Genomic DNA, 24710 nt, shown 5'->3' with positions numbered 1-24710 from the left:
CCTCTTCACGAACCTGCTGAGTAAGGTTCCATGGGATATAGCCCTAGAGGGCAGGGGGGCCAAGTCTGTTGGATGATATTCAAGGATCACCTACTGCAAGCTCAGGAGTGTTGCACCCCAACTAGAAGGAAGTGCAGCAGGAGGGCCAGGAGACCTCCTTGGGTAGATAAGGAGCTGCTGAGGAAACTCTGAAGGAAAAAAGAGGCTTATAGAAGGTGGAAGCAAGGACAGGCAGCCTGGGAAGAGTACAGGGATGTTGTTCAGGAAGCTAGGGACCAGGTTAGGAAAGCTAAGGCCCAGTTAGAATTAAACTTGGCTAGGGATGTTAAGGATAACAGGAAGGGATTCTATAGGTACATAGCAAATAAAAGACAGACTAGGAGCAACGTGGGCCCTCTCCAGAAGTTATCAGGAGAACTGACTACACAGGATTTGGAGAAGCATGAGGTTCTGAAAAACTTCTTTGCCTCATTCTTCACTGGCAAAGGTTCTGACCGCACCACCCAGGTCTTGGAAGGCAGACGTGGGGACTGTGAGAATGAAGACCTAGGCCCACTGTAGGAGAGGATCTGGTTCGAGACCATGGACATGGAACTGATCAAACAAATCCAGAGGAGGGCCACGAGGATGATCAGGGGGCTGGAGCACCTCCTGCATGAAGACAGGCCGAGGAAGTTGGAGCTGTTCAGCCTGGAGAAGAGAAGGCTGCGTGGAGACTCATAGCAGCCTTCCAGTATCTGAAAGGTACCTATAGGTATGCTGGGGAGGGACTCTTCTTTAGGGACTGTAGTGATAAGACAAGGGGTAATGGGTTTACACTTTAACAGGGGAAGTTCAGGTCAGATATAAGGAAGCAGTTCTTTACTGTTAGGGTGGTGAGGCACTAGAATGGGTTGCCCAGGGAAATTGTGAATGCTCCATCCCTGGCAGTGTTCAAGACCAGGTTGACAGAGCCTTGGGTGACATGGTTTAGTGTGAGGCATCCCTGCCCATGGCAGGTGGGTTGGAACTAGATGATCTTAAGGCCCTTTCCAGCCCTAATTATTCTATGATTCTATGACTAAAATGGAAAAAGGAAAGGTATATGAAATATAGCACAGAGATTTCCCAGGTCACTTGCTATTCCTAAATAATAGTTACAGTTTATATTTTTAATCAGAGCTGCTGCAATCAGAGGTGGACTTGCTTTGACAGGGGAGTTGGACTAGATGATCTCCGTAAGTTCCTTCCAACCCTAACTATTTTGTGATTCTGTGATTTCTCTCTCTTCAATCACAAGAGATGTTTGGGGTTTTTTTTAATTGAGCATATAAAAGCAAAAGATAAGGAGTTCAGATTTATTGTCTTCCAATTTGGTCTCCTGGAGAACTTATAACCCAGATAATAAAATATCCTGACTTTTCACAGAAGTACCAACTTTGAACATGTCAAAATATTACCCGGTTATAAGAAAGAAAAATGGCTAAGTAGCATTCAGAAATATACAATAAGCTATTGGCTTATGTTTTTCCTGAATACTCTGTTTTGTTCCGAAGACTTGATGGGTACCAAATGGAAACGGGATGGCTTGTTCAGACCAGATAAGCACAAACCTTGATCTATCTTTGAGGCTGAAGACTATTATCAAAGCTTTTTTAAGGTCTAGAAAATGTTGGTATAGTACTACAAAGTTTGGGACTAAAATGCTACACCAAATGTGTTCCAGTTTGGAAAGTAAGACAATATTTTTTCATTACTTACTACTGCATATCCTATTAATTTATATGGATGAGAAGACTTCAAAAAGACTGAAATTTGCTCAGCAGTATTTTTAAAACAATCTGAAGATGATATTTAAAGACTGGTGTGGAACTGCAAATCAAGGGAATAAAATTGGATACAGTAGAAATTAGGCTAATATGGAGACTAAAAGGATGATAGAATAGGTCATTCCGGCCACCTTTTTTTGTTTGTTTTTTCTGTGTTTGCTTTGAAATTAGGAGAGAAGAACTGAAACAGACTCCTGGAGGATACTATGGTGAAGACTGAGATGGACACACAAAGAGTTAAATTTAATCCAAGTTACTGAAGTCACCTGACAACCTTCATCAGGTACTCAGGCTGAAATACATCTTTATTTGTTTTCCTATCTCCGTCTTTGTTCCTCCCCATGTATCTTCTTTCTGTCCCTTTTACTTTACTAAGCAAGATTTTTCCTTTTTTTTTTGTTTTTTTAACACAATCTTCAGAACTACACAGAATAAAACAAGCCTGTAAGTATGAGAAAGCCCACTTCAGCCTAAAAATACTCATAGAAGGATCAGAATTCCAGCTGAGATGTCCTACACTGGGGAAATTTTGGACCTACTGTGCTTACACTACATTGATGAAGTCTGCTTGTCCTGTAAATTCAATGCTTTGGGGACATACTGAAGTTGTTTTCTATCATAAGTTTGCCTTATACCAGTAAGATGGTAGATGAATGATCTACACAGACATCTGAGGTCTTCATGTGTGGCACCTGGGCTAGAACTACTGTGAGGTAATTACACATCTAGAAAACCTGGATAAATGTAAAAAAAAAAAATCCCTAAATTCTTTTACACAGCATTTCACATAAGGTAAAGATAATGTGCCCAGAGCTATTGCGCTTCCTTCTCTCCCTGGTTTATAAAAAGCTGAAAAGCATTCTTACATTCAGACATCTGAAAAAGAAATAATCCTCTGGTTTCTACCGAGAAGGATTCCCAGTCAAAAAAGTGACTATATTTGAACACCTCTGCCTAGAAAAAGTATCTTAAGATCTTTTGATTAATCTTCTTTTACAGAAAGGATACCTGATTGTGTTAGACCCTTAAGACAGAGAATTTATGGCCTTAGAGCAGTTCCAGGACTAATTGCTTTTTTGTGATACAGATGCACCAATTACTACATAAAAAATTGAATTTGCTTTAGCATTCTCCCAATTACATTTTCTTTTCCTAAGACTCAGGTTTAGCTTTTGTAAGCACAGAAAACAAACATCAACATAATTTCAGACAGCTCAACAGAACTTTTCCTGTATCCTTCCTATCTTTCCTCAAAGCTTGTTTTTTTTTTAAACCTAAAATACATATCAGCCAGTCTTTTAAAAACAATATGGTTTCTCCTGCTCTTTATAGTATTTTACACTGAACAGAAAAGCATAAAAGAAATTTCTTGACAAAATATGCAAATACACTGATAAGCTTTAAGTAACTGTAAATTTCACTCTCTGCATTTAAAAAATTCTCTTCATAAAGCATGTAAGTCTGTGTTGTAATGTGGTTTTACACTCAGTGGTCTCACAGACTGAAGAAAGCAAGGGCTGGAACTCTGGTTTGGATCTTCATGAGGAACATCACACTACAAAGAATCAAAAGGACAATACCAGTTTCCTACTTGACTTGAATGAGTTCAACTTCTTATAAACTTTTGCTTCCTATAAAGGGATTTCATGAATGGTCTCACTTTCTAAAACCTGACTAATTCTCTTCCTTTCCACTGTACTGTATCATTAAGAAACCATAAAAACAAACAAACTGACAGACACATGAGAAAAAGCACTTTATAAGAACAGATTCATAATGTTTGAGGTTTGGGGAGTTGTTCTGTTCTCCTTCCAAGACTTTAAATGACATTTTCAGGCCAGAAGGGTTATTAACAACTTGGTTTTAAAGCTCTTAAAAATCCAAACACTGACTGGATTAGCTGCAAGGGTGCAGAGGACACATTTCTGTTTCTGACTCCAGCCACTCCCATGTCTGTCAGCATGTCTGAATTAGAGCTGAATCTGATTATTGTGTTAAAATGTAGAGTACCAGTAGAAGCAAATGAACTGCTGGCTCCAGGCAGTCTCTGGGGTTACATATACATCTACAGTCCTGCCATTTTTAACCTGTTGTTACAAAGCTCTGCCAATGTGAAAGAATCAGAAATTCTGAATACCCACAACAATAAAAGTATCAATCTCTTGTTTGTGCTCATGCCCTGCTCTAAGAGCTGGGAAGATCATAAACATCACCAGCACTACCATTTGTTCGATGCTGAGCTCAAAGGGACCCTTTCTACTACCAACTTCTGGTACATCATGCACAGTGTGCCAGAGTTATTCAATTATTAGCTAATGTCACAAGCATATTTTTTCCTCAGAGTGCTTTGTCATTTTGTACACTAGTCTTTCTACGAATATCAAAAGAGGGGTTTGGTTCTGGGGTTTGGGGGTTAGTTGTGGGGTTTTTTGTTTTATTTCCTTAGAATCCCACTGAATAGATAAAGCTAGTGGGATATTGAAGTTTTAGTGCGTGTTAGAAACAGCACAGACTGGAACATGATAAGTAATGCCATATTTTATTCCTGCAGTGGAAGAGAAATTAGCAAGGCAGGACAGCTGAGGATTAAAAAAAACCAACCAAACAAAAAAACCCACAAAGCTTTCTGACAAATATGATAAGGCATATCCAAAACTGTTACTTCCTTTTAAGTACTGGGCTATGCCTATATATGTAAGCAAAATGAGATTTTTTTATTCATTTATTATTAGATTGGCACAATGAAGAAAAGACAGACATTTCCTGGTATACAGACCACTTTTCAGGTCTGAAAGAGTGAAGAGACAAGTATAATGAAGCAAAGTACAGCTGTGAAAAACTTCTAATTCGGTTATATTATGTAAAAAGTGAGGCTGCCACAAAAAGTTTTCAGGTACCTATTGATGAGAGGGATGTTATTTAGGTAAAAGAGGATAAGGTTAGAAGCTACTGTGTATATAGGAGAGTTAAGCAGCATGCAGATATTAAAAACAACCCTGGATATGAAGAACTTCAAATTTAAGTGATTAGAAATTCAGAATTTGAGTCAGCAACTTGCCTGGACTTACTAATCTAAAATGGAACGTAATCCAAATTCAAACACCCTTTTGGCTCATTCAAGGTCTTAGACATAAATCTGTATTTTGTGACTTCCAATATCTGTATTGAAAATTAAAGGAGGAAAGTGTTTATCTAAATGACCATTAAAATTCATGCTGGTGTCTTATGGCAAGTATGGGATCAAGTGAAAATTTTGTAGGATATATTTATTTAGACAAGATTATATCTCTTAATTTAAAACATCAACAAGGTCTCCCCATTGGTGGTGGTTTTGAAACCTAAGAGAGAGGAGCAAATCTGCACAGGAGGCTTTGAGAAAAAACTATACCTGAACTAGACTTAGAAAAATATGCTCTTTCCCCCCCCGACAGCCTGTGACAAGATGATATAAAGCAGCATTTACCAACAACTTGTAAGAGATTAGGCAATTGTCAAAAGGGATGTCAATACAGGCATTTAGCAATTGCTTCCTGAAAGATTTCAGAGAGAGCCACTAAACTGCAGCTGGATTTTGATAGCTCTTTACAGCTGTGCACAGCCAGGCAGATGCTATGTTTACCTGTATCTTTAGTTCTGGCTTGGTATGCAATGGCTGCAGTGACACTGAGGTATAACAACCATTTTTTATGTACATATATCATGAATTTGTTGTCAGCCATTATGAGCTACCCAACCCCTCTCTCTCATTTTTCTTCATAACTGTATGTCTTGATTCCCACAAATAAAACTGTAATTACTGCTGCTTTTGCTTAACATGATTTATAATTCCTATAATGATAAAGTCTCCCTTGGTAACAGTAAGTACTTACCACGGAGTTGCAGTACAGTTCTTCTGCATCAAGCTTTCCCTGCTAGAGACAGGCTGTCTGTAAAATAAACCTTTTTCTACTCTATAACAACACTAAGAAAATACACAACCAGTGCAGCCTAATTTTTCCAGATTATGACGATAACTTTATAAACACTTTGGTTTAAGCGGTTAGCCAGAACTTGAGATTATTTTCATTAGAGGAAATGAATGATACAAGATATTCTTTGAGAGAAGGATGTTTATTTATGAAGGAAACATATCAGCTTCTATTTCTCCAAACACAGTATGGAAAAAAAAGCCATTTTGGGTCTTACTTTCTGATTTTCTTTGTCTTGCTCATGACTTCCAATTTTTCCTCTCCTATCATACCTGTGCCTGAGGATACCTGTCCCCCCATAGGATTACATTTACATCTGGATCTTCAACTTTTCTGCTGCATTTCTTTTCAGTTTCCAAGTTCAGCGTATGCACAGCTTGCAAAGTAGTCCCCTTCTGGTATTCTCAGTCCCAGAAAAAAATGACAAAGATGCAGCTGGACAGTGCAGCTAAGTTGATGTAACAATCACCTACCATCAAAAGAATGTCCTATTCCCCTCACTCCCTGCTCCCAATGATCTGTCCTTACCCATCTTCTAAGCCAACACCATCACTTACCCAGCCCCACAGTGAGATTGTTCATGGAGTTAAACTGGAAGAAGACACTTTTCATTTTTCTGCTTTAATTTTCTGTCATTGTAGTTTCCTTAATCAGTTCACAGCTTGGCTAGAGAAATGTCAGAGATGGCAAAAGGGAACATATAATTACAGTTTGGGGGTAGAGAGCCTCAACCGTAACATATCAGAAGAATGAATTATTGCTCATTTTCCCCTGGGCAATAGGCCTTTTGTAGCTTTCTCACTCCAGAACACTCTTCTCATTTAACAGAAATAATATTTAGCACATCTCTGCTTCAGGAACAGCACAGACTGTTGCGGGTTGTTTGGTTCTTAGCTGAGTTCAGCTCTACACTGCACGAATGCGCAGGTCCTGGGACCTGTAAAGAAGATGAAGCAACAGAGGTAATCAGTGGGAAGGAGGACTGCGGGCATTGGCTCATCCTTTCAACAAGACTGCCCAGGAAAATAGAAGCATATTATATCTAACAAGGCAAGTGATTAGATCAAAAGACAATTTAAGAAATAGTTTGGAAACTTTATTGTAATCCAAAACTTTCATTGTTGACTACAGACAGGGTTAGGCCAAACCCACCATATTTGCAGGAAGAAAAGTAAATTTTATGATTCAGGCATGGATTCAAAACCAAAATTTTGTCTCTGCTTTTATTACATGCCCAACCAATATCCTTAAATCCTGCGAGTAGCAGAAATTAAAAGCCTATTAATGAGCAAGAAGTGGAGACTGTGTTCCAAGGCTTCCTCTTACCCTAAAGGCCATGCTCACTAACTTTGTAATTGCATAATATATTTGGGTGCCCTATAATGCAATATAGCAGAAAGGCTTGTGAGTTCCTTCAGCTGATTTTATGCCAATATAATCCAACATTAGATAACAGTAAGTTAAATGCAATTCATTACAGCTTTATTATGAACTTTGTTCCCTTTTAAAGCAAAAGCATTTACTGCAGTATATTTTTAGATTAAAGAGTGAGTGTACAGCAAAAAGTAACCAGCTTGTAAGTGAAGACTTTTTTCTAATGTAGACCTAGGTTATGACTTCAGGACCAAACACAGTTATATCCATGGCAGAAAGAACTCTAAAAAGGACACTTGGCAGCTTCCCAACTCCCAGTTCACTCTGTTTTCCCTTCCCTTCTCTTTTCCCTTTCCCACTCCTTGTTTAGTAGGCGAGAAACAAAATATCAATTTCTATAAACCTTTGAAGGTTAGCCTCTCCTGTCTGTGAGCAACTGAACATCCCATGAGAGAGAAGAAATCCATCTCCTTCTCTCCTCTGTCTCTCCAGACACAGACAGTGAAATGACTTCACAAAACCTTTCCATTTTGATCCATAATCAAAGAATTTTTCAAAAGGTAAGGTGGGTGTGTGCATGGAAATGGCAGGGAAGGAGCTTCTCACATTGCCCTATGTAATGCAAGCCAGCACATGCATTTCTTGCATGAGCAACAAGACTTACAGTAGAGCAATAACAATTTGGAAGTTCAGGATGACACAAAAAGGAAACATTAAAGATCTTTTCAAATTAAAAAAAAAAAAAAAGGTGAGGGAGATGTTATGATTCTTTGTCACAGCATCAACATACACTGCAGTTCCATACATTTCTTTGGAGGTATGGCTATGCATAAGCTAAGTGGGAAAATGAGACATGGTGAGGCATTTTCATTGCTACGTATATCAGGCATTTATTTTCAGTAATTATTGATTTGGGCAAGACTTCAAAGAATGAATAAGACACCAGTTTTGCAAAGGATGCATTGGCACTATTTAAATTGTTGGTCATTAGTACTTTTCACTCTACCGTCCTAGCTGTATTTTTTCACAATTTGTTTCTTCCTTAAAGCTGTGATATTGTTCCACCCTTCTTGGAGGAGATAATGATGAAATTAACCCAGTTATTGAATCGCCGTTCTCTGGAAAGATCATTTCATGTATGGGGACGGGTAGGAACAAATCAATCTGCTCATCAATTGATTAAAGGTGAGTTTTCGTATGCAGCATTTTTAGAGGACAGAGAAGATCAGAAAGAACTTAGGGAAGTCAGCACCTTCAATGCTGTCAAAGTGTCTACACTTGTACCATGACAGAATCAAATTGTTAAGGAACCAACATTCCTGTTCATTTATACACACAAAAAAAGTAAATTATTGTGTCAGTACTTCCTATCCTTTTATAAAAATTGTGCTTTAATTCCTTGAAATGAAATGTGCCTTTTTTTTTTTTTTTTTACTGGAAAAGACAAATATTCAACTGAATAGTCTTACAAAGTCTTATTGTTCTTTATTTTAGCTGAAATTCAACATTAAAAAAAACCTGAATTTAGACACCTGGTCTCTGCTTATAATCATAGAGTGAATTAATCAATCCAGAAGTTAAGTGAGAATTTCAGAGGGATTTATTAATCTTTGAAAGGTTAATACGAATTTCTTCTGTCAGAATGTGAAAGAAAGCTAACTCAGGTTAGCTTGGCTCTCATAAATGCACAAGTAAAAAATAAATTCTGATTAATTTGTACTTCATTATTTGGGCTCACCTTTTCCCTTCTAACTCGTCTGTAAATCCTTATCTATTTCTAAAATATGAATGCTACAACATGTCTGAGAATATATTTCATTTTGAAGGACTTCATAACAGTCATTTTTATTCAATACTGCCTCTGTTAGTGAACACAATGGTTTGCCTATGTAGTGTTAATTAACTTATTGGGAAACTGACTTATATTTTTATTCTCAAAGAAAGAACTGTATTTACAAATTATATCAATAGCGGTCAGACTGTGCTGCACATAATCAACACTTACAGAAAAAACATGGGATAAAATCCTTACCTGGTTACAGCCAATAAGAGTTTTGCAAAGAAATTCTATTATGTGTAGAAATCCTTCCTATAATTTTTGCTCCCTGTTTTTTCAAGGACAGAATTTTATAGGGAGCATATTGAGCATGACTGTTGGAAGAGCTAGTCTGCATCACAGCAATGCAACTGAGATGAAGAGAACTGGAATTTAAAGATTTAAAGTTATGGTATATAAGGCTCATTATATATGAAATTAACATAATCGCAACTGGACAGCTATATTTTGTGTGCTGAATTTGACAGTCAACCCTACCAATTAGGCAAAAAGCAAATCAGAGGGCAGATGTTCCCAGTGCATATACTATAACAGACCAGTTTTTGATTGTACAACTTTGTCTCATTTTCTTGCTAACGTTGGCAGCATTCTGTCAGTCGATGAAAATACTATTCTTAATACACTGAAAAGAATTTAATATTTAAACATAAGATTCTTCTACTTGCTGTACATGAAGTTGAGAAATGACACACAAAATTAAAATTCAGGTGTTCAGGTACCCAAGAATACGTTTCAAAGTAAAAAAATATTACTCAGCAGCCTTTTAGTTAATACACTATATTAGGTTTGTTTGGGTTATTTTAATATTGCTTTGGAAACTTTTGCTTGCAAGAATATTTGAAAATACATTCCATGACTTTTAGAAATGAATACATAGTGAAATTGATCATGGAGACCAACCAATGCTCAAAATTCCTTTAAATAAATACTTGTCATTTCCCAGAGGCGTGGCTTTCAATAACTTTCCACAGATAACTCACATTTATTTAAACATTTAAGGCCAAACCTACGAAGAATAATTTTTTTTTTTTTAGATAAGACTATTGATGTTTACAGCGGACCTTTATACGTGCTTTAAATTTAGTCGTATTTACAAATACTGTCTTGAGAATATATGTTCTTCTTACCTGTCAGCAGTAAGAAAAGAAGAGGCTGTGAGTGCTTCCTATCATCTTTGTAGAATGCCTAGCAAAAGGCAACAGATAGCGTAATTCAGACTTTGGTCATTTTTGCAATGCAGATTAAATTATGAGTAATACCACCCCTTAGGGTGCAAAAATAATAAACTTAAAAATCCATATAATTAATAGTACAACCTAAGATAAAATATTATAAGCTTTAGAACATGTCTTTCCTCCTAACTGATGTTAAAAAGCACAGCAAATACACTCCATCAAGAAAAAAATATATTGAAGACATAAAGAGAATATGCAGACTATGAATTGACAAATACTGATCAAAACAAAACAAAGTTGATGACTGGTTGGGAAATCTGAATGCTGGAAGTTTTGCCCAAGGCCAGTAACTTCCTCCAATCATTATTTCCCTCAGGAAATATCTTGTTCCAGAGGGCACCAATCCTGGAGTCAGTTTGGGTTTGCTTTTTTGATCTGAGATAAAAATTTTATATGAATGTCTCCGCATTGGTAATGGCAATGACACAAGGTCACCCACTCAAGACATGAAGTTTCTGGGGAAAAATATTACTTGAGACTATGTCACTTTCACTTATTAAAAATAAATAAATAAATAGCAAAACTGCTTGCTTCAAATAGAATAAAGTAAAAGAAATATCAACATTTACCAATGTTTAAACATTTCCAGAATCATTCTGGTGAGATAATGGGATGTGTTATTGATTTTCTTTTGAAGTAAATGCAATCAGAATTTGAACCACCTACTCTATAAGTTTGGAATTCTGCTTCCACAAAGTGAGCCTCTGAAAGCAAATATGTTTTTATACATACATGAAAGGCTTCATTTTGGAGAATAAAATGGGGACAGTTCTGAACTAATTCCATTATGCAACCTAAGGTCAAACATTTATTTGTAATTTCAGTACATGATGGGTTGGCTACATGAGCTTATTCTCCTTTTATCTTTCACAGCTTCCCCACCAACAATTCTGAATGTGCCAGTTCTTGGAAGCGTGCTGAAATGTGACTGGTAACAGTAAATTTAGACTACTCCTGACAGAAATATTCTGCTCAGGAACAGAATTGAATTATGAAGTTTGATTGCAATCCAGATTTGCCAGTAGAAATATTTTTTATATAAAACCACCACTTCTGACACACTGTTTTCACATGTCTTTATTTAAAAATAAAACAAAACTGCATTTACTCTCAGGACATTAGTTTGAAATGAATGGCCAAAAGTTTTCACTTTGAAAATGAAAATACATTCTCCAGCTTTTTTTGCAGCCAAGTTTTAGTAACCGATTCAATGATCCCTTTAAGTCTGTAAGTTCCAAACATTAACTAAAAATCATCAAAAAGAAGTCAAACTATTTTTAACCTGAATTTCAAACATGCTTATGGCATTTAAACAACTAAAACCTTTAGACACTATTAAGAAGGGAAAAAGGAGGGAAGGGAAGATCAACAAAGATCTTTCCATATTCTTTTCTGATTTCTCTAATTTTTTTAGTTATTTTGAATAGGCTGCTCTTTTTTTCCTTCACACTAAAAAAAGTTTAAGTAGAATTTACTACCTAAAAAAAGTGAACTGGCAGGCCCACCATTTTCTGAAAATACTGAAAAAGTTTCTGAGAAAAAAAAAATAAAAAAAGAATATAAAAGCTGTTAATACCTCATGTACATACTGTTAGCAAGTACAACTAACAAGTATTAATAGCAAAGGTAATCTTAGCAAAACAAGTAATATGCGCTTAAACTTTTTAACAAAGATATATAAGATATATTAAAATGACTGTATAAATTTGTAATTTATTATGAAGCATCATATAAATGTTATTATGTCTGCTGTAGCATCATAGTGTCTCCTAAAGCTTGCTTTTTTTCTACTTTAAATGGAAAGATAATACCAGAAGGTATTTATTGGTTAATATTAAGAAATGGAAAATCATCCCCCCCTAACTGGCTATTATGTATAATTAGCTTTGGAGATTATTCTGTTTAAATAGCTTTGTCCTAGGATTTTATGTTTCTTTTGCCCTACTAAACCTGGATCCTACGCAATGTAATTAAAATATAATATACTTCAAACTGAGACCTAGCAACAGGAATTTAGTCACTGACAATGTTGTATGTTGTTATTCCTAACTGATGAGGCATTTTGTTTTAATGTCAAGCTACCAGTATACAGGTGAAGCATGCTTTATGGGCATTCCTGGAGAGGGAAAGCTTCTCTCTTTTCCCAGAGCAGACATAATGGACATAAATAGCATATAAACTTTTTTCCACATCATCATGTTCCCCAACAGGACCACTTCTAAGTTGAGAAGTTTTGTCTTTCAGTCTTGTTCAATTTTATGCTGTAGAAAAAGGTTGCCTGCTGTATGCTGTGTACAGGTGGGGTCCCTCTGGTTCAGATCAAGTGTACCAGTTCCTAGGTCTTTTCACATTATCATGTCTCAGGCTTCCTCTTCTTCTAAATCTTTTTTGAAGAAAGCACAATAAAGAAAAACAATTGCTGTCTTTCTGGGATATTGAGCTTTGTTTAGTCCTGCTTAATTTTGAAATTTTAATTTCATTTAATTTTGGTAAATTAATTTAAGAGAATGTTTTTCAATGGGACTACCTTGTCAAAGCCTAAACAAGGCTATGTGTCTTGTTTGGTTTTTAACATGTTAGCAGAGATTGACACCAGGTGTTTATCTCATAGTGATTACCTACCAGTTGATCATGAACATGGAAGATTGCACTTGATTACCTGTCCAGTGGACAAGACACCGTGCTTTAATGATGCTGTCTTTAGGACTCTGCTCTCTTCCTCTTCTGAAGGCCACTGAGGTTTGCTCTGACATGTACAGAAAACTTAAATAGCTCTCAGACAGATTATCTGTATTTTTCTTCCTGCTTAAATCACAGATATCACCAACTGTATGCTGCAAAAAGAGCATTTAAAGAATTAGTCATCAACGGTTAGATTCCAGTCTAAACTTTTTTCTCTCAGAATCTGATCACCTAGAAGTCACACAAAGCATGTTGACCAGCATCTGAATGAAGATACCCCTCCACAAAGGTACCAGAACTACCTGGAGATAGAAAATACTTTGAAAGAAAATTATAGCTTTCCTGATTAAAATACCTAGGTAAGTATCTAGAGATGCAGATCTGGAATGGTGACAATGAAGTAATCATGTAAGAAATGCTGACTTAAAAGAAATGCTTTATGTAAAACATTTAGATAAACTTTAGTATGGAAAAGTTCTCAGCTGCTGTTCTTAGCCTCTTTTTTGTTTTCTTTTTTTTTATGTTCCTAAACATGTTTGTAAATTGAACAGTTATTAATTTATATTCATGCAAGATTACACCTGAGATGCCTACCAGTTTTCTGGTACAAGCATATGCATATAAAAAATAAAAAAATCAAAAAATATTATACCTGCCAAATCCAAAACCTACCTTTTATGTCCCCAGGTGAAAGCTGAGGTTAGAAAATTGAAACTTTCATGTACAAAAAAGGCGAAACACTCATCTTACACAACAGGCAATAAACTGACTCATGAGTAGTTTGCAAGTCTCTTTACCTGAGAATGTGAAGATTTCTTCAGGTGTACACTTAAGACAGAATTCAGGCAAATATTGCTGTTACACATAGTTCATTTGTGTACTTATCATCACTTACACATTAAATTAGTTTTAAGTATTCTTACCAAAATAACTATTTCAGCATCTTCTTACTTTTCTTAAATGTATGAAACACCTATACATTCTTTCATAGCAATCATTAACTTTTTATTAACAGTGGCTGCCCAATTTTTGTTACCCTCTTTTTACTTTAAATTTTATTTTCCTGCAATGATGAATTGCTACATCCTCCAGATTAACAGGCAAATACAGGATTAAATCTGAAAAATTATAAATTATGAAATCTTTGTAAAAATAAAACATATTCTGGAATAATACCATTTGAAAAATGCAGCTACTGCAGAGTCTTAATGACAAGGAGCACTAAGGATTTTAGCCACTCTCTGGTATGTCCCATGAGTGTTGTCCAGCAGTCTCATGGGACCTAAATTAAGGCTTAAGAGAACATATTATCAAGTTTATTCTGTTACTCAGGATGATTAGTCAGCTACATGAATTCTGGAACATTCCTACTGCACAAAACTAAAGGAAGGTGTACCGTTAGGGACATGATGAATGCTTTCCATATTTTATAGGCAGGGCAGAAGACAATGTGCCTTTACTTTTCCCCACTGAAAATGATTTGTTTGTCTCCTGTAGATGTAGTACAATATCCATTGCCAAAAAGCCCAGACAAATCTGATTTGATGATCCTTCCATCAGCATTAATGCTGAGTCATCCTTGACTTTCAAAGGCCCCACACAGCCAAGAGAGTAGAAGACTGGTGAATCAATGGTGAGCTGCAGACACCTCTGTTTCTCAGTAATCCAACTTTCTTTGAGATCTAGTCAGCTGCCCACTCTTATACAGCACAATTCTGTGCACTCAGTAGTCAGGAGCTGATGACCATGGCACAAAGAGCATCTAGCACAAGGAGTGCTTGCTCCAATGACTATTCATGCAATATTGCATATACACAAACACTTTCGTAGTGGGGGTAAAGATGCGAAACTTCTCTATCATTAGTCCGTGCAGTAATTCTCCTCTCCCTCTTGCTGGTGTTTGACCCTCACATCCCTCACAAGGAGCTTCCCCAGGTACCCTGAAGAGTAGTCTCCTGCCAGAATATAGCCTTGAAATTAAGGCACTGCAGAGGAGATCGAAATTTAATGTGGGTGGGAGTCCTCTAAGAGAAACAACTGAGCCTGAATCTCTTACATTCTTAACGAGTAAACCCCTGAGCACACATATCATATACTACAGTCTGAAAAGGACTAGATTTGCGAACTCAGAGCACGTTGCTTCATATCTGCTGAATGAAGACAATCAATATAATCAAGGACCTGATTTTTTTCCCCGTCTTTGTGCCACTATAATCACACAAGAAGAACTGTCCATGAAATCTTCCTGTGAACACAAACCTCCCCTGAGTTACATTTTCCTGGATGGAGAACAAAGAGGTACCCCATTGACCCTCTGTTGCTTGGGATCCCAAACACCCACGTTGCAGTGGAAGGGGAGGCAACATCCCGCAGGGAAACTTCATCTGTGTTTTCAACTACATTTTGCCTGAAGCACCATCAGTAAATGTGCTTCAAGAATGCTTTCCAGAGCAAAATGAACAGGCAAGAGAAGTGACTAAATTGAGAAGCCCGACCTTCAGCCTAAACAGTAGTGGAGCACTATAGTGTTCATCTACAAACTTATAATCTAAACGCTTAAGGAAACACCATTTAAAAATTAAAACATTCTTGGACTTTCAGCACCTGTAGAATATGATACAGTTGATCAGATTTTAAAGTTTGTACTCCTAAATCTAAGTTTCTTGTGAATCCAATGCAAACCTGGTTACAAGTCCACAAGGTTATTCATAAATTCTGTTGCAGAGCCAGACACTAAATCCAATGCTCCTAAAAGACAGCTATGTAAACACTGGGTGTTTTAGTTGGAAAACTGAACACATTTTTCAGTTTATCCTGATAGTAAAAATAGTTAAAGTCTTTCATGCAGAGGGGTGTGCAGCATACATGCTGATAGAGAGCATGTCTTTTGCTGACCCAAACCTTTCTTTCAACTGAAAATCAATTTTTCATCCAAAGAAAAAGTTCTTTAACATATTTTATGACTTTAGATAATTTTAAAATTCAAAACAAGAGCATCATTTAAAATGCCGAAACATTTTACATTTTGTCTGATAATTGTCAGAATGAACTATTTTGACCTCTCCTTTTTTATAATGTATTTATTTATTTATTTATTTAGTGAAACCATTTTAGAGCAGGAACCTATACCCACAAATACTCTTATTTCCTGAAAAGTGCTTCTCATTAATTTGCTGTTCTCTAAAGATACTTCATCACACTGTGAGTCCAAAGATAGCTTCCTACCCACTGAACTATTTTTCCTTTCTAACGAGTTGCTGGTATTAGAATTATTCTCTTCTAAAAAGTTCAGCTGTGCTACCATCACCAATATTGGCCTCAAAGGCCTTTTAACTTTTAAATTAAAGAGAAGCTTTTAAAAATGAAAAGAAAATCACTCTTTAAGGCATTTGAAATTTTCTCAAGGAACCCTTACGTTAATTAAGACGAAAGGGTTCTTTTTTTTTCTTTTTTTGAATCAAGCCTAATTATAGTATCTGAAAGTACAGCTTCTTTGAACTCCTATTTTATAGAGGAAGGGAGGAGAAGATCCTCAGTATTTTTTTCATATGAAAACAAGTTTTGATCTAATCACATTTGGTTAACCAATTTTAATGGAGTTTGTGCTTCCTTTATGCTCCTAAGAGGTATAGAAGAAAAATAACAGGGGAAAAAAATAACCAACCAACCCCCCACCCCAAAAAAACAAAACCAAACCACAACAACCCACAAAACAAAATAAGTAAAAAAAGACAACACCCCAAACCATAAAGAATGCTGTTGTTACTGTGAACTGTCCTAAGGTAAATTAAGAGGTTGAGGCATAGTAGTATTTATGAACCTTAAAAGCATAAAGCACTGCATTCAAACGGGACTCTAAAGTTCCTGGTTTTCTAGGAAACCTGCTTGATCTGGATCTCAAGGGGATAATCTCAAAAGAAGAGGGTTCAGTCTTATCTTAAACTTCTGGACTGACTCAGAATTCAAGGGTGATTAGAAGCTTCTTTTGCTGATACTTCACTGTATTTATAATTGACACTGTTATCATGGCTCACAGCTCTTCAGACGAAGTGATTTTTCATTGTTGCTCCAACAAAAAAGAGAATTCAAAGGGCAACACCTATCAGGCTGATTGTGCTTTGGCAGAGCCTATTGCTCATCTCTGTAAACAAGCACCATTCTCAGAGCAGCACTGCAGCACCAGGGCATAGCTGAGGATAAGGCAGCTTGTGATCATGTACCCGATTAGCTTCCCTATATTCAGCCTTGGAGCAATATACCTTGTCGGCGCTGATCTCTTCCTCTGCTAAATATCCCACCTAATATCTTCCAACACTGAGTGTAGTGACACACTGCCTCTATTCCAGACAGGAATGCTCTCAGGCAATGCCACCAGGTCAAAGAACAACATACAGATCTCCTGGGGAACCACCACATGTTTGTAATAATGTCTACACTTCTCTGTTAACATTGTGGATATATTAAAACCTGAAAGGCATTGAATGAAGTAAGCAGCCAAGGCTGAATCATGCTGCTGAAGGAGAAGTGGTCTGGGACAGAAGGAAATATGCACTGGTGAAAACTAGTGGAATCTTTTAGCTCCTATATCTGACTTGTTAAAATGTCACCACAGCCAAAGGCAGCAGTCTGTGATCCCAGGGTGACAACAGCTACAGTCCAGACAAGAAGACATCTGCAGAGGTCTTCAGAGAGGCTGTGCCTGACAAAAGCAAGGCTCCTTTGAGCTGCAGACACAAGTTCAACCAGAACCAGAGAAAGACCATATACACGTCACATTGGCAACAGAACAGCCTTCAAATTATAGACCTGAGTTACTAATGAACTTAAATGTTAATTAACCTATACAAGCCTGGAAGAAAATGTTACATTTAGAGTTGTAAAGTGCCCAGATGAATTCATTCAGTGACTTTTTCTGCAGTAAGGAAGCAGTTACTTCACCTTTGCCTGAGTTTGTTCATCTGTGTAATGAAGTTCATGCTACTTAGAAATATATCCCCTAGCAGCTTGGCAATGATCTTTTAAAATGGCACAATGCTGAAAAATGTTAATTATAATCATCGCCATCACTGTGCCCACCTCAAGTAATTATCACATTGCAAAAAAAAAAAAGAAAAAGTACTTGCATTGGAATAATAACGCAATTTATTCATGAAGGGATTGGTTTGTACATATGTCTCATTCTTCTCCAAATGTGAAAATACAGTGAGCTGAAGTTACCCTGTATTTATCCAGATTTAAATTTTAATGAACAAGACCATAAGTTCATGAAATTTTTAAAACCAAAACATGAATTAATACACTTCACAGCCCTTCATGTTCTGGCAAAAAGTATTGTGCACACTTTGGGGTAAATAATGTTTAATTTAATTATTTAGCTGTATACTGAATCCATTTCAGTTCAAGAGAGATAGTGATTAAAATAGAGAGGCCTGGAATCCTAATATCACTATGCAAATTTCCCCCATATTTTTATGCAATCATGTTAAAAACCATATAAACTACCACAATTTTGCTGAAGAGCCTGATTTTATTCCAATTTACAGGTGTCAAAGATCACCTTACAACACATACATAGCTCCTTCTCTAGTGCTAATATGCCTGTCCTAGAGAGGCACGAAACTAAACTAATATTGCAGCTTTTGTAAAGTCAGATGAACTGTTAGCAGATTCAGGTGCTGATGAGAAGATTAAAGCGGCAGATAAGTGGGGAATTAGACTGCCTGGGATGTGGGCAGATCCTATGACTGGAATAGCAGAGAATGCAGAAGGTGAGGAGTGCTCTGCTCCATTAAACACACCAGGAGTGTGAAGGTTAAAACAATCCAATGTGCTTTAAGCTAGTAGCAAATGTGGGTTTACTGCAGGAAGTATGAGAGGGTCTGGAAGGCCACTGGCACTGCCCACTGCAGTAAATATGCTGTATGGCACCTGAGGGGCAGCTGCTGTGCTGGCCAGCTCTCTGTGGCCAGGCCACCACTGAGCACTCAGCTGCTCGCACCGTGGGCCCAGAGCAGCAGTGCAGTGCTACCACTCTCATTGTCTCCACCACAAACAGGGAAAGCCAATAGGAGTCTTTAGCAGGAAGCTGCTCTAGGAATGCTGTTTCAGTGAATGGGCTGTAAAATGTCTGAGTCCCACACAGACAGCCTCTACTGCCAAGGAGGAAGATGGAAAAGCAAGGCTTCTGCTGTGCCTTCTGCTCTCTGCCTCAGTCCAGCCCTTTGCTTTCATAAACATAATATCCATTCATTAAATCCTAATTAAAATTAAACCTTTTAACTCCCTCCTCACCACCCTGACTCACCAGCTGCCCAGGCTCTCACACTGCTTTCAGCCCTTCCTGATTCCTCAGTGCATCCTCACCTTCTCCCCAACAAGGTGAACAACCCTGAAGGTTTTGCTGCTGAAAGCCTCTTCTCTTACAACACTTCTAATCATTCTCTGGTATTTTTAGGTGGCAAGCCAGAAGTTTAACTGAACAAGAAAAGAAAGCAATTTACAACTTCACATAGAAATAGCCACTTCCAGTTCAGGGTGTTTTGGGTTATTTTTTTTTTTTCTTCCTCTTTATTATCAACATTTCTCTGTAATTTATTAATTATCTTTAGTCGAGGAACGTGAAAGGGAGGGGTAGGAGCAAAGGAGATAAGTGCACTTGTCAAAATGTGAAACAGATGTTCTAACAATGATTGGAGGCAATTAATGCTCTCAGTAACTACCAACAGGCAAGGTCCATGAACTGCTTCAAATTTTTGCATCAAACAGCCTTCTGGAAAATGCAAATACAGAAGCTTTATTTTCCAAGCACGTGAAAGCATGTCTTATTTGTAATGAGCTGTCCTAAGGAACTTCACATTGCTGCCTGGAAGTGTGGCTGTTCCGATCATTGCTGGACTAAATAATAACACAGCAAAGAAGGGGGAATTGTGCGGCTGGTAACAGAACCAACAAACCTGTCACTGCTTCCTCCTCTGGTTCAGACTCAGCATGCAAAACAAAGCATTTAGCACTTGTTTAACCTTGAGTTACTCAAAGTCAATAGCACATAAGTATGCACTTAACGGAAGCACATACTTTGTGATTGGCAGGGTAAGCATGCAAATAGCAACAATCTTTGCTGCACTGGCATCCTTTGTTTCTTGCTGAGGAATGACCCTCATGAGACAGCCCTTCAATGAAAGGCCACTCATCTGGTCTCCCATCCAGCACCAAAAAAAAATCAGTACAGCCAAGGAGTTAGCATCAGGCTTCAGTCTGTACCACTGTGGGGAGTGCTGCTGCAAAAGGCAATTACAGTAAATATATAAGAGAGGAAAAAAAATAAAAAATCAATAACGAATAGATGTGATCTACTTACTAACATTTGTAATAATAGTTTATAGTTCTATGCCACATGTAGCTTTCATCTTCTCTCTCTGCATTCTGTGATTTAATTTTCCCTTCTGCTGTTCTGTTATCTAAAATGATCAAACACCTACCATGCCCTGGAAAGTATACCAATTGAAAGCTTCACTTAAATCTCCTTGAATATGCCTGTCACAAAGTTACTTGGAATAAACACATATTTGATATCATATTATTTGAATTCTTCTCCAAGCCTGACTATCATCCACCACAAACTTTCTTTTTACTCATTTATATTCTTCTTCCTCTCACTTTTCCTCCATTTATTCATTATAGATTAAGTAATAATACCAACCTGAGATGATCTTCCTCCTCTTCCAAACCTTTCTCCCAGTATCCCCTCTCTGCCAGCTGGGCAGGAAGAGCAAGGGTGCACACAGGGCAGCTGCTGATTCATTTGTCCTTTCAAGCACTCATCCAGCAGGGTTAAAGAGACTTCTTCACCAGGGAGCCATACTCAGGCCCTTGGATTGAAAAACACCTATCCAAAGGCCTGTTAGATACATTTTATGGCAATGAGTTCTATGTTAAATATAAAATAGCATATTTTTACATGCTATGACAAAAGAACATTTTTTTTTATCCCTGTTTGCCTTAATCCTGTTACCATGTCTATTATAAACAAGAGAAAAATATACATCAGCCAGATCAGACCATAACCAGAGTTTACTTAATGGCAGCCATCAAATGCTCTAATTTTTTTTCAGTGCAAGGACTTCAGCCCTGCTAGGCATCAGCACTACAGGAATTTAAGACAGTGCGTACCTTAGTTTATGGCCACTATTGCATAAACTCTGGAAAGATTCACAGCCAATTGGTAAGAAAAATTGATGTCTGCAGCAACAGGAGCACTAAAGTTTGATCAGCATGTAAATCAAGAGCTGCTGGAGAAAAGTATGGCAAAACAGGAATCCTGGTCATTGTAGTATTACTGTGGTTTAGGTCTTGAGGGTTTTCCAAGGTGACAACATTCAACTACTCTAAAAGGAGCCAACATGCTAATTTTCCTCTCTAGCACTTTATCTTCTGGAATGAATCAACTATCCAAACATACAGCTGATTAAACTGAATTGCTATCACTGGCCCCATATCAGGAACAAATTTGATTCAGGGGATACATTATTCTTTCAAATGCTGGGGTATGACATTTTTAACCATGCAGATGTGACTTAAAAATATTTACAGGGAAGCCACCTGGGAAAGGAAAAAGTATAGTTTTTCCCAGTCGTTATTAACATGTGGCATCCATGCATGGCATGCAATATGAAAACTGTGTGAAAAGATCCACCTTCATAAAAGACAGGCCAGTTCCTCTGCATGCATGAAATGTGTATTTCTTCTCTAACAGTAGTTCAGATACTGAGGTAATCTATTCTTCTTTCTCGTTCACAGACACATTTATTAGCAGAGTTAATAAGACAGTCTTTGTCAGAACATACTGTCTGTTGTCAAAAATCTAAGGATTAACACTGTATTGCGTGTTTGAATAGAATTACTTTCCCATAAGATTTGCTGTACCAAGTTAGTTACATGGTCCAGTAGGTCCGGTGCCCTGCCAGATGGCAATAAATAAATGGCAAATAAATAAAATTTCAGATAAATGTTTAATTCTAGGACACCATCTCATTACAAAATGCATTATGTACCTTGATAATTGTTGCAGTACAGCACCTGGAAGGAAGCAATTCCTTCCGACCTCTGCAGGCAATTAGTTTATGCCCTGAAACCTGGCATTTGATTACCTTTATCTGCCAGGCATAGCTAAAACACCATTACCAGAGATTCTTTTATGATTACAGCAGCCTTATCACATCTCCTATTATGATAAGGAATAGTAAAGCATTCAGAAAACTCTGTAGTAATCCAGATGATTTAGATTTCAATAATAAGAGCTGGGTGCTGGGTAAAGGAGCATGTTCTCCCACTCCAAATCGCTCATAAATATGTAGACTCTAATAACTAATTATCTCAGATTTTCAGGAGATTATTTTTCTAGGAACCTGTCAACAGCGATTTTCTTTTAGATGTAGTTCTAGCTTCTCAGATACAGTCAGTTCTTGGTTTCCAGACATTTGGTAAATACCCGGAGGAGGATCTTCTTTTTTTATGATGTGTCTCCCTCAGTCTGAACTAATTAACTGCTACAAACGTGGAAAATATCTATTTTCCCATGGTGCTGAACTTTTCAAATCTTTCCATTTGCAAGATCAGATCCAGTCCAATCAAACTGCATGCCACCTGGCTCCTCCGCATCACTTCTTGCAGTGGAATTAAATAAAATTATCATTTCTAATTTGAAAATAAAAGTGGAAAATAATTATTCAGCAGTGATCCGGATGGCCCTTTAATTAGGGCTTTGTGTTCTCCCAAAACACAACTGGTTGTAGGTTTGTGCTGGGTTTCAGCTCCTAAAAGTGGCAAGTGCTGTAGGTTCTTCTGAAGAGGTCTTGGGAGGTGGGGGAAGCAAGAGCTGGGTTTTTTACCCCACAGCATCCCCTACTGTTGCTTTTAGGAATGGTACTGATTCACTTAACAGGCACTTTCCCTCCGTCCTGGGCAAGAAGGAAGGGCAGGGCAGTTGCCAGGGCTTTCTAGCAGACCTGCCCGCAGGATACTCACCGGTGACTCTTTAAAGGAAAACTGTTGCCCAATAATTCGAAATAGCCTGTGTTTCAGTACCACAAAAATATCAATGCCTAACTGGAGTAGCAATTTTCTGGGGAGCCTTGACCACGGCAAGAGACACTTGCTAATTAATGTAAACCAGATCATCTCAAGCCACTGTGGTTTCTCCCAGCGAGCCCTATTCCCCTGCAGAACATATAACCATGTTTCAGTATGTGACAGCTGTGAGCCCCAAATCTGCTTCTAAGTGTGCATAGAAAAAATGAGAGTTTGAATGCACTAGAGATTTTTTGTTTTATTTTGTTTTGCAAATACCTGTATGCCTACTCAAAAATGTGGAGCATTTCTGAATGCCTTAATACTGAAAAGTATACTTACCAAATCCTTTTCTCCCAAAGGAACCTGCAAATGCAAGTTTCAATTCTCTTTTCTAGGGGTATTGAATTTTCGATTTCTGTATGAACAAAAGTTTGCAGAATATATATGCAGGTGGAGGCAGGGGTCTGAATATGCATCTACTGATTTCTCTGCATCTTACTTTCTTTACCTATTAAATCAGGATAACAGTACTTCTGCACCTCCCAGGAGTGTTGTGAAATCTTACTCATTAAAGTTTGTATAGAATTTTGAGATCCTTGGTGGCAGATGCTACACAAGTGCAGAAACACATCACTTGATATATATGAATGGCAATTCACTCACTGCCTCAACGGTGTTCGGTAAGGGAGTAACTGAAGAATATCAAATGCTGCAAGCCCAAATGAAAACGAGCTCATCAAAATAAACGATTTACCACAGGCTTCCAAGCACCCTGCTTCCTGCAGATGAGACGAAGAGTTCATCCCCTTCTCTGCTTGACAACAGAGAATAAGCCATAGCATTGCACATCATGAACAGTGGTTGTAGCATTCTTCTCTGTTGGAGAGTTTCACTTTATTGTACAGCCCCATTAACTGATGAATGGAGGTCAGAATGGTTCATGTTATCATGGTGAGTACAAAAAAAAACTTGACCCAAACATGGAAACTAAACAGACTTTCATCATGAAAGTGTGAGTATTGCCTTATTAGAGTGTATTTCCCTCCATTTCTATTCTAATCATAGGAAAGAGCTTATGGAAGGAAATAGAAAAAGAAACAAACAAAATGCAACAAAAAAAAAAAAAACCACAACCAACCAACTAATTTTTAATTTGATGGAAGGATCCACTTACATTTCTATCTGCTTTAAAGAAGGAACAATTTCTGCAACCCTAGTTCTGGGAAAAGCAACCAATCTGAATTCTAATCTAATGTTATAGTTTATACTGACACAGCTACCCAAGCCCCTTCTGCAGACAGTCTAGCTCCTTGGAATATTAAAGTTGCTAGCAGATTCATCAGTCCCCAGTACTCCTCAATTTCTGGAATAAAATTTTTCATAAAGCAGGACTTTTTGGTTCTGCTGAATCTATTCAAATTTTCTGTACCTATAAACTTGAAGCTTAGACTGCACAGCTGACCCAATTTGCCCTTCAAACAAAAGAAGTCTGCTAATGAAATTTCTAACACTCACTCCAGCTTGACTAGAACTAGTTCAATCCCATCTTATCTTGTGACTGGCCAACTATGTTACAACTCAACCCAAGGTGCTTAAAAGAGCAGCTTCAGCTGCATAATTAAAAAAGAAATGCGAGAAGAATTTTAAACCAGACCAGGACACAGAGGTTTTAGAGTAATTTTTTCTTTATCCAGACCAGTTTATTCAAGTCCAGGACAGCCCTGTACCCCAGCCAGGT

At 37.5% G+C, this 24710-nt stretch overlaps 1 long non-coding RNA gene across 2 annotated transcripts in view; it reads right to left on the bottom strand.

Annotated features, from left to right (window-relative positions):
* The window catches only part of LOC133219899 (uncharacterized), a 155505-nt gene that overhangs the window by 100123 nt on the left and 30672 nt on the right, over positions 1-24710 (bottom strand). Inside the window, exons 2-3 of one of the 2 annotated variants that reach the window (XR_009727562.1) lie at positions 20604-20743; positions 6334-6713 (exon numbers count right to left, since the gene is read on the bottom strand). This is a non-coding gene — a long non-coding RNA (uncharacterized LOC133219899). Of the gene's footprint in view, positions 1-6333; positions 6714-20603; positions 20967-24710 lie in introns of those variants that run through there. The other variant, XR_009727561.1, reaches the window with a different exon arrangement.

This window comes from Neopsephotus bourkii, unplaced genomic scaffold (genome assembly GCF_033783945.1).
Source record: "Neopsephotus bourkii isolate Nb327-2 ecotype Australia unplaced genomic scaffold, CSIRO-AGI_Nbou_v1 NB_1376, whole genome shotgun sequence".
Taxonomy (NCBI): Eukaryota; Metazoa; Chordata; class Aves; order Psittaciformes; family Psittacidae; genus Neopsephotus; species Neopsephotus bourkii.
The sequence above is the reverse complement of the archived record's forward strand: the minus strand, read 5'-3'. Positions and strand labels throughout refer to the sequence as shown.